This window comes from Vombatus ursinus, unplaced genomic scaffold, assembly GCF_900497805.2.
Source record: "Vombatus ursinus unplaced genomic scaffold, bare-nosed wombat genome assembly UNPS02015129.1, whole genome shotgun sequence".
Taxonomy (NCBI): Eukaryota; Metazoa; Chordata; class Mammalia; order Diprotodontia; family Vombatidae; genus Vombatus; species Vombatus ursinus.
In genome coordinates, this window is record NW_020954907.1 from 5,339,881 (window position 1) to 5,349,028 (window position 9,148).

A 9,148-nucleotide genomic window follows, 5' to 3' on the forward strand; every position below is an offset into this window, starting at 1 on the left:
ATGTATGTATTTTATGTATATGTATGTGTATATGTATGTGTGTATGTATATATACATGTTGTCTCCCCTCCATAAATCCAAGGTGCCCTCCTGAGGTCAAGGGATGTTTCATTTTTTGCCTTCGTATCTCCAGCATGGGGCCCAGCACACAGTAGGTGCTTAATAAATGCTTGTTAATTAATGATCAGAGTTGGGATGTGAGCCAGAGGCTGGATGTGTTAGGCTAATGTACTTGGTGCTGAATTGGGGAGGCCAGGAATGTCTGTATCCCCTTTGTGGAGTCTTCATTCCCACCCCCCATCCCCCCACAATCTGACCACGGAGGGCAGCCCTCATGTAGGAGCCCTGAGACGGGAGACTTGCATTCTCTTCCCAATGCCCGACTCTGTGTGACCCTGGGAAAGTCATCTTGCCTCTTGCTTTCTGTGCCTGTGAAATGGAGGTGTCCAGCTCCCCCCCAAAGAACATTCAGGATCTTGTTGGAAGGAGCAGCAGAGCTCCTGGGAGAACAAGGCAAAGCCAAAGGAAGGCCTGCTGAATTCTTAATCTTCCTTATCGGCACTCTCCGTGGTTATCCTCCCGAGTGCCTCCTTTGAATGTCAATGACACCATCACCAGAGTCTAAAATCCTTTTGGGGTTGGCTGAACAGAGAGGCTTTCAGCATCATTCCTTCTGTCTCTCTGTCCAGATTTGTTTTTACATTACAGACACTTACAGATTATTCCCACTTTGTAAAAAATCTCTTGCAACAAAGTAAGACAGTTAAGGAAGACTGTGGTGTGGCAGCAAAGGTCAGCAAAGAAATCTGCCCGAACTCCTCTGAAAAGACATTTCACAGAAGCAACCCGATCTCTCTCTTTTAAAAAAAAATGGATAGAAGTTGATTTTCTCTCCTTTCCACCCTCCACCCCCACTGGAAAAACCAAAAAAAAAAAAAAGAAAACAATTTTTTTGTAACTTGCTTTCAAAGACTCCCATATCTTATAGGGAGAGTGTCCATCCCTAGCCTCCCTGAATCTGAAACTGGACATTTGTCCCAAGACAAGTGAATATGGAGAAATGTGGGTGGTGGAGTTGGGGGGAGGGGAAGGAAGGGACATCTCTGAAGTGACTGCCCAGTGTCAGAGACCTTCTATCTCTACTCCACCAGAAACTCAGGCTTCACTCTGGTATCCCCTGTTGCTGATAGGTGAGCTTTTTCCTTATGTTGCCAGGGCCCAGGCCTCCCCTTCACTTCCCCACTAACTGTTCACTATGTGCCATGCCCAGGTTTCTAGATCCCCCTTTTTTAATTATCTTATCCTGTGAGAGTATAAATTACTTGAGGGTGCAGACTGCCTTGCTGGTGCAACCTGCCTGTTAGAGCTTATATTTTTGTCTCTACCACTTAGCAGATTGACTGGAATATAGTAAGAGCTTAATAAATGCTCTATTCCCCACCCTCACCCCCATTTGGCCTTACACACTTACTAGCTGTATGACCTGGGCAAGTCACTTAACTTCTGTCTGCCTTGGTTTACTCATATGTAAGAAATGGTGATAATAATAGCAACTATTTCCAAGGTTTATTGTGAGGATAAAATGGTATAATATTCAAAAAGCACTTTGCAAACCTTAAAGCAATATAATAAATAATTATTATTAATAAATCTGTCTCTGATACTTATTACTTGCATGACCTTGGGCAAGTCACATAACCTCTCTTGACCTTGGTTTCTTCATCTGTAAAATGAGGTCCCTCCTAGGCCTAGATCTATGATCTTAGGGCAGGAATTATTTTTCATCTTGTCTTTATATCTCATCCCCATACAGTTCCTGGCCTGGAGCAGACACTTCCTAAGTTCTTGCTCCTTTGAGTGGGGTTGGTTGACCTCCAAGGCATTTCCTCTGGACTCTGGGGGGAGGAGGCTGAACTCTCCTGGGACACTTGGAGTCACTTGGGTGAGCGGAAGGCTGGTGAGCCCTTCAGCACGTCTAGGTAAGTTAGGAGAAGGGCAGACTTTAGAGAGAAGATAGTAACATAGCCACGTTTCTGTTGGAATTCCTGTGGATCGTCACCTGGAGACGTTGAGCAGACAGTTGGCGATGTGGGCCTGGAGCTCAGGAGAGAGATGAAGGCTGCATGTGTAAACTGGAGGGCCACCTACTCCCTTAGCTCTGCGTGTGGGATCCCCAGGCCCACAGCAAGGGTGGTTGTAGCTTGTTCTGTTGTTTCAGTTGCGTCTGACTCTTCATGACCCTATTTGGGGTTTCCTTGGCAGAGATACTGGAGTGGTTTGGCACTTCCTTCTCCAGCTCATTGTACAGATGAGGAAACCGAGGCAAACAGGGTGAAGTGACTTGCTCAGGGTCACACAGCTAGTGTCTGAGGCTGGATTTGAACTCAGGAAGATGAGTCTTCTTGGCTCTATGCATTATGGCTCCACTCAGCACCTCTGTGCAACAGGAACCCCTCTTTTAAGTCCCTTCTCGCTGTTTCCCCCATGTCTTTCTCTTTAGCTTCCTGCTTGCGAGGAATTAAAGTCACCTCCCTTACTGAAGACTCTCTGGCCTTGAGCCAACAAAGACCTTTGATGTCCTGTCCTAATACTGGCAGTTACATACTCTACCGGTCAGTGAGGGTTGTTGGCTCTGGTTTTCTCTCTTATCTTTGACCTGTACTCTCTGGCCTGGTCAATTTTCCTAAAGGAAAATTACCAGCCTGAGTCATGTCTCCTCTCTGGGCCGCAATGTCCCCATCTGTAAGAGGGGTTGGCCAGATAATTTCTAGAATCCTTTCTGATCTAAGTCCTATGACAGATAATAGATGGGTGAATGGATAGAGAGATGATTGATAGATAGATAATAGGGTCTTTATTAAGCTCTTACTACGTCAGGCACTCTGCTGAGCCCTGGGGACACCGATACAAGCAACCATTCTCATGGGGTACGACAACATGAAGGGAAAAGAGGCAGGTGGGGAGGGAGCAGGGTCCTTGAGTGGGACCAGGGATGCTTCCGAGGGGGTGAAGGAGCCTTGACAGCTAGTGCAGTGAGGAATGAAGGGAGCTTGGTTGGGGTGGTCCAGGCTAAGGACTCATCAATCAGGGGAGCAGCCCCTAGATGGAGGCCTCTCCAGGGTGGGGGGGCAGCTGAGGAGGAAAGCCAGGAAATACACTGAACCGGGGTCTCTTTCCACTACATCCCACCTCCTGGGGGTTAGCCCCTTCTCTGCTGCTTACTAGTCCTGGGATTGACAAAAATTCACTTCTTCTCTCTGGGCCTCAGTTTCCTTCTCTCTGATATGAAAGGGTTGGTCTCGATGAACTATGAAATTCCATTTAGCTTAGCCCTAAATCCTATGATCCTAAAAAGTGACTGATCCTGGTTTTACTCGTGACCTCTGCAGCCTCGGTGACCTTGGGACCAAGTGGTCCATGGGCCTCCGAGACCCTGCGATGTGAACCCAGGTCCCACCCCCAGCTTATCTTCCACCTGACTGAGATGCTTCTTCTTGTTCAAGCCAACGTCCCAGATGGATTCCTGTTTCCAGGACTCCGTGGGTCCCAGCTCATTGGCAGAGCTGAGATAACACCACACTCACAGGGGCCAATAAACAGTGGACAGTTTTTCTGGGCTTAGTTTCTTGCTCCACCCACCTCGCAGTGTTCAGACTGCTGAGTCATGCTCAGATGCCCCCACCTCTTCCTTGGAGGACGAGGTGGATGACCTTGACTTCAGAATGAATGACACGAAATAAAATAAAACCCCTACATACACAGTACAGACTATTATAGAATTGGAGAATGTGAGAGCAGGAAGGGACCCCAGAGGCCATCTAGACCAGTCTGACAAGTGGTCATCAAATGCTGATCGAAGACCACTAGAAACAGGGTACCTTCAGGGCCCAGCCCATTCCACTTTTGGACAGATCTATTCGTTAGGCAGCGTGGTGCACTGGGCAGAGGGGCTTGGCTTAGTCATTCAACAAGCATTTATGAAGCACCTGCAAAGTGTTAAGCACTGGAAATAAGATAAGTCTCTGCTCTATAATTTAATGGGTGGGGGACATAGGGTGCAAGCAAATACGATTGCTACAGGATAGATTGGAGAGAATCAATAGAGGGAAGGCACTAGAATTAAGGGGGATTGGAAAAAGCATTTCCTAGGAGATGAGATTTTAGTTGGGACTTGATAGGCACCAGAGGCAGAGGTGAGGCAGGAGAGCTTTCTATGCTGGAGGGACAGCCAGAGAAAATGCCTGAGCCCGGACAGATGAAAGTCTAGCCAGAATCACTAGACTGCAGTGTGTGTGTGGGGGGGGGGGGGGGGGAGCAGAGTGTAAGAAGACTGAGAAGGCAGGAGGGGGCCAGGTTGTCAAGTGCTTTGAATGACAAAGAGGATTTTATCTTTTATACTGGAAGTGACAGGAAGTCAATCAAATAGAGTCACCTGGTCTGAGCTGCCCTTTAGGAAGATTAATTTAATAGCTGAATGTAGGATGGACTGGAGTGGGGGGGTGGAATTTGAGGCAGACAGACCCCACCCCTCCCCAGCAGCCACTGCAATACTGCATGTGTGAAATGATGAGGGCCTAACGGGGTGGGGGTGGGAGGCTGTGACAGAGGAAAGAAGGGGATGCATTCAAGACACACAAAGACATTCAAGACATTTAAGACATCTGAAGGCAAAATTAGATGGAGGATGGGGTGTGTGAGAGAGGTTGAAGCCTGGGGGACTAGGAGCATGGTGATGCCCTCAACAGCACTGACAACACTACCCATATGACCTTGGACAAGTAACTGGACCTCTCAAAGCCTCAGTTTCTTCAAAATCATAAGCCTGGAGTGGATGACCTTGAAGGTCCTGTCCAATTCAAACCCTGTGATCCTGTGCAGGTCTCTCCAGTATTGAGCCGAAATATGTCTCCTTACCACTTCCCCCCATTACTCTCCAGTTTTCCTCTCTAGGGATGGCAGGATGAGTTTAATCCTTTTCCTTTCAAAAGCTTTTGTGTCTTTCTTATACCACAGAATTGACACAGTGGATTACAACCCCAGCATTAATCACAGGGGCAGAGCAGCCAGAAGCCAGCTGATCAAAGTAGGCTGCCTTGAGGGGCATGGTATCCAGGTAATGGGGGGGTGCAGCTTTGCTCAGCTGGGAGCTGACCACATTGGAAGTACCCATTTTACTTTCTGAGCACCACTTTTTAGGCAGAAAACGAACAAGCTGCTGAATGTCTATAGGATGCCAAAGAAGATGATGAAGGGCCTTGAGTTCCTGAATGGTGGGGGATGCTTAGCTTGAAACAGTGACTTGGGGGACACTTGACCATTGGAAAGCCTGTCAAGTGGAAAATGGATTAACCTCCCTTTGCTCAATCCCAGAGTGCAGAACCAGGACAACAGAGAGAAGCAAATTGGGGCTTGATTGAAAGGAGAACTTGGTAACAATCAGAGCTATCCAAAAGTGGACAGAGCTAACTCAGCAGGTGGTGTGTACCCTTTGCTAGAGGTCTCCAAGCTCAGGCTGGATAACACATTGGTTCCGTTATAACAACAACAGCAACAACAACTATCTAATGTTTTAAGATGCACGAAACACTTTACAAAAATCTCATTTTATCCTTACCACAACCCTGGAAGATAGGTGCTATTGTTTTTCCATTTTATAGATGAGGAAACTGAGGCAGACAGGGGTTAAGTGCCTTGCCTCGAGTCACCCAGTTAGTAAATGTCTGAGATCAGATTTTAATCAGGCCTTGCTAATTTCAGGTCCAACACTCTATCCCCTGCGCACCTAAAGAAGATTCTTGTTGGGTTAGGGTTTGCACAAGAGCTGCTCAAGTCCCTTTCAATTGGGTGACCAGCTCTAAGAACTGTCTGGTAAATGAGCTCCAAGCAAACTCCTTGGGGCAAGGATGTGGCATGTCAAGGAAGAAGGGTGCAGACTTCACAGAAGAACTAGGTTTGAGTGCCAACTTTGCCTTTTATTTGCTGGGTGGCCTTGAATGAGTCACGTCCCTCTCTAAGCCTCAGTTTTCTCATTTGACAAATGTGTGTGCTTTAATAATGGCTAACCTTTCTAACCCTTTAAGGCTTGCAACGCCCTTTCAAATGTTATTCCATTCTCCACTCTCTCTTACCCCCATGAAATATAAGCTCTCGGAAGGCAGGGTCTGGTTCTCTGCTGTCTTGTAGCTCTACAGTGTTTGGCACATGGTAGGCATCTAGGGATGCTTGCGTACTTGATGAAAGGACCACCAGTTCCCTCATTGCAGAGGTGTCTGCCTTGTGCAGACCTGGGAGTGCAGTGGGCAGAGCTATTCTGGGGTCACATGCTTTCTTCCCTTCTGGCCAGTCATGGCCCTAGACTGTTTGGAAGAATGACATCCCTGCCTTTTACCTTTTAAGGGAAGCTGAGGAAGCAATCAGAGCAGACGGAAGTGAGGTGGCTTCCTTCCTTTCTCACGCCAACCAGAATGAGTCACAGGATGATGGATGGAGAGCTGGACAGAGCACAGAGGCCATGCAGTTCAACCCCTTAATTTCACCAAGACGGAAATGGAGGCCCAGAGACATTAAATGAATCGTCCAAGGTGGGTAGTAGGTTGCTGGAGTCCCAAAGCTGTCTCTTTGCTTTAACTCCAGCCCAACCAGCCCTACCTCCAGTACCAGGGACAGGTAACTTAGATCTGGACCATCATTAATAAAGATACAGCTGATGTTCTGGGCACCTGTCTCACAGGGTTATTGTGTGCATTGACTAAGGTAATCTTTACAATTCTAAGAATCATATAAATGCTAGCTACTATTATAATATAATAATATAACACAATATAACATACTATATCTATGTTATATTGATATAGCATGTAATAACAAAATGTTACATTATAACATTATAATGTAACATAATATAACATAACCTAACATAACAAAATAACAACACATAAAAACATGTAATGTAATATAATATACACACCTAGGAAGTTGTTCACTCATTTCAGTTGTGTCTGATTCTTTGTGACCCCATTTGGGGTTTTCTTGGCAAAGATACTGCCATTTCCTTCTCCAGCTCATTTTACAGATGAGGAAACTGAGACAAACAGAATTAGATGACTTGCTGAGGGTCACACAACTAGTATGTATCTGAGGATGGATTTGAATTCAGGTGTTCCTGACTCCAGGCCCAACACTCTATCCACTGCGCCACTTAGGAGCCAGGAAGACTTAAAGTTAAATTTGACTTCAGACACTTACCAGCTATGTGACCGTGGGCAAGTCATTTAACCCGTCTGTCTCAGTTTCTTCCACTGCAAAATGGGAATCATAATAGCATCTACCTCCCAGGGTTCTTGGAGGATCAAATGAGATATTTATAAAGTATTTAGCACAATGCCTGGCACATAGTAGGTGTTTTTAAAATGTTTGTTTCCTTCCATCTTTATCGTGGTAGTGATACTGATGCTATCTCACTCTGGTACAGAATATTGGTTTTTTTTGTTTTGCTTTGTTTTTTTTTGGTTTTTTTTGGTGAGGCAATTGGGGTTAAGTGACTTGCCCAGAGTCACACAGCTACTAAGTGTTGTGTGTCTGAGGTCAGATTTGAACCCAGGTCCTCCTGACTCCAGGACCAGTGTTCTATCCACTGCGCCACCTAGCTGCCCCCAGAGTGTTTTTTTAAATTAAATTAGGAGAATTCATTTATATGGAAAGAGCTAATATAATCACATATTTGAAATAAGACATAATAGGTATTGAAACTGAGAGAAAGGGTGAGATAGTGGCCTGGTTATTCCATATTCTAGTTTTCCAGTTAAAATAGTTTCCAAAAAATCCTACATAAACAGATTGCACATTACACTTTTATCCATCATCTGCCCTTTCAAATATCTGCTCAACATGAAAAAACAAAGCAAGGAAAGGCCCCAAACAACATCTTTTACTCTTGAAGGCATGAGGTTCCTGAAGGCTTTCAGCAGAGCCCAAGCCCTAGCAGATCCTGCTAAGCCTGAAAAGCTCAGGGTCTACTTTCTGAGCCCTCAGTTAGCTGTGGGGTGATGTTCTTGAAGACCGTGGGTAATAATTAGAAGAGTTGCAACCTGCATCAGGGGATTGGGTATTCACATCAAGGAGTTCATGGATGCTTGAAAAATTGAGGTGTTGAAGGATTTACAAGGAGCCAAGGAGCATGAAAATAGAGACAGAATCAGGGCCGGTGAATGCTTTGAATGCATTAGTGTGGAGAGGCCAGTGTACCTGCTTCTAGGAAAGTGGAGAAGCTTTGAAGTATCCACACATATTCTGTAACTGGTTCAGGCTGGCTAACCATGTGGAGAAGAGGATGCCTTTGGACCTGCTACCAAGGCATCCAAAAGGCCTATCAGCCTTGCTCTCTTCAGCCTCCTGTATGGTTGCTTGATTACTTCACTTATGGAGTCCAGTGGGAGAAAAACCTGCCCTGCTCTGGGCCTTTTCTGCTCTGTGACCCTGTGAATTAGGCCTGGGTTCTTTCCTGCCTCATCTCCTATTCTTCCATTGTAGGTGAAGGAAAAGTAGCATCCCAACATCCTACCATCTGACTTTTACAGCCTGCTTAGCATCGAGGAGAAAGGAGGGACCTTCAGGTCCCAGCCTTGAAATGGTTAAGACTAGGACTCATCTAGTATTGATGCTGAATTTGGGCATGAACTTGGTGCCACTAATGATATGTAGAAATTGAGCTATGTTCGAGGCTGCGCCAGGAGAGGAGAGAGTATATCTTAGAGAGGTTGGGGGGAAATCTTTGTTCTTTTGTTTTTGTTATATCTTGGAAGGAAATGCCCTTTTGAAAAAGCTTCTTGATATTAAGGGGTTAAATAGAACTGGGAGGCTCTTCATTGACCCTTAAAAGCATGTGGAGGGGACCCATCTGATGGGAGCTTGATCCTATGGCATGAGAGAATAAATACCCTAGAGCTCATCAGGGCACACCTAGAGTCCCAAGGGGGCAGATGTAGCTCACCTAGCTCTGGACTTGTAGACCCAGAACATACTTGTTACAGAGATATTTAGAAATACTGCTCCAGAATAAGCTCATGAGAGTTTATATAAAAGAATATTACCTAGTCCCAGATTGTGTGTGTGTGTGTGTGTGTGTGTGTGTGTGTGTGTGTGTGTGTGT

General features: G+C 45.7%; 2 protein-coding genes across 4 annotated transcripts in view; one reads left to right on the top strand and one right to left on the bottom strand.

Moving 5' to 3' along the window:
* The window catches only part of MMRN2 (multimerin 2), a 46,133-nt gene that overhangs the window by 30,648 nt on the left and 6,337 nt on the right, over nucleotides 1–9,148 (bottom strand). The window lies entirely within an intron of this gene.
* Nucleotides 1–9,148, top strand: part of SNCG (synuclein gamma) — a 31,595-nt gene that overhangs the window by 1,912 nt on the left and 20,535 nt on the right. Inside the window, exons 2-3 of one of the 3 annotated variants that reach the window (XM_027846315.1) lie at nucleotides 1,814–1,979; nucleotides 6,397–6,581. The gene's annotated coding sequence lies outside the window, so the exon portion shown is untranslated. The remainder of the gene's footprint in view (nucleotides 1–1,813; nucleotides 1,980–6,396; nucleotides 6,582–9,148) is intronic. The other 2 variants (XM_027846316.1, XM_027846317.1) reach the window with 2 other exon arrangements.